Genomic DNA, 1,342 nt, shown 5'->3' on the forward strand with positions numbered 1-1,342 from the left:
ACTCAAACGCCGGCCCCCGCTGCGCATGCGCGGCCCGCGTGCAGCCTGCCGGGACTTGTAGTCCGCTTGGGGGGTTCCCCCGGTGCTGCTGCTGCTGCTGCTGTTGCTGCCGCCGGGGCTGGGCGGTCGAACTACCGGCAGCCCGGTGCACGGGAAATGCAGGAGCGCGGGCACCCTCAGGGCCACGGGGAAGGTCGAGGGGAGGCACTGGGCGGGTGGAGCCAGCCCGAGCCTAAGTGCGCCCTCTGGCACCCACTCAGCCTCGGTACTAGGCGCTTGGAGTGTAAAGCGAGCAACCCAGACGACTCCGGTGCTGGAGAAGGCCCGAGTCTGGGAGCGCCAAGATGTAGGGCAATCGGTCATGAGAGTGCAGAGAAGCCAAACCGAAAAGCTTGCTGGGGACACGGTGGGAGGGGATTGACAGGTCAAAGGGGGTGCCCCGGAGCAGGGGACATTCAGGCTGGGTTTTGAAGGATGAATGGGAGTTCGTAGCGAGGGAGTGAGGACGCGCGGATGGAGGACAGAGGCCTTCCAGGCTGCAATACAGCGTGTCCAAGGGCACAGAAGCGTGAAAGCCCCCACGGTGCTGTGTTTGGTTTTGTTGCAGCGGAAAACGTGAGGGAGGAGAGAAAAGAGATAAGGCAGGCACAGTCACTAGGAGTCAGGTCGGGAAGGACATGTGTGCAGAGCTAATGAGGTGGCCATTTATCCCGCGGGAGAGGGGGCGATGGGGACTGTGAAGGCTGAATTCGGAGAAAATGTAAAATGCATCTGAGGCACTTCCAACCCCAGGGCCCATGCGCCCGGACCACAGAGGTTCCTCCTTCATGGCTGTCTGGTTTTGAAATGTTCTGGGTTAAAGTGACTGGTGCTTCGACATTTGGCAGAGTAATTTGGGGACGTGATGGGTGAGATCTATCTGCCAGGGCAGGCTGAGAACTCTCTTTAAGGGGAAAATTGCAGCTGTGCTCCCTCACCTTCCCTCAGCCCTCCTCTGTTAGGTAGGAACATACTAGGTTTTGTCATTTCCACAAAAGAGTGAAAAACCTGGAATCTGTGGTAGATAGATCTTAGAGCATGCATATCCCCCTCCCACTTTATTTTCTGTTACTTTCTTTCTTTTATTTACTTTTTAGAGACAGAGTCTTGCTCTGTTGCCCAGGATGGAATGCAGGGGTGCAATTATAGCTCACTACAGTCTCAAACCCCTGGGCTTAAGCGATCCTCCCGCCCCAGCTTCCAGAGTAGTTGGGACTACAGTTGCACAGCACCATGCCTGGCTAATTTTTTTTTTTTACTTCCATCCCCCGCAACCACCCCCAGACGGAGTCTTGCTCTGTTG

This window comes from Mandrillus leucophaeus, unplaced genomic scaffold (genome assembly GCF_000951045.1).
Source record: "Mandrillus leucophaeus isolate KB7577 unplaced genomic scaffold, Mleu.le_1.0 Scaffold1166, whole genome shotgun sequence".
NCBI classification, from domain to species: Eukaryota; Metazoa; Chordata; class Mammalia; order Primates; family Cercopithecidae; genus Mandrillus; species Mandrillus leucophaeus.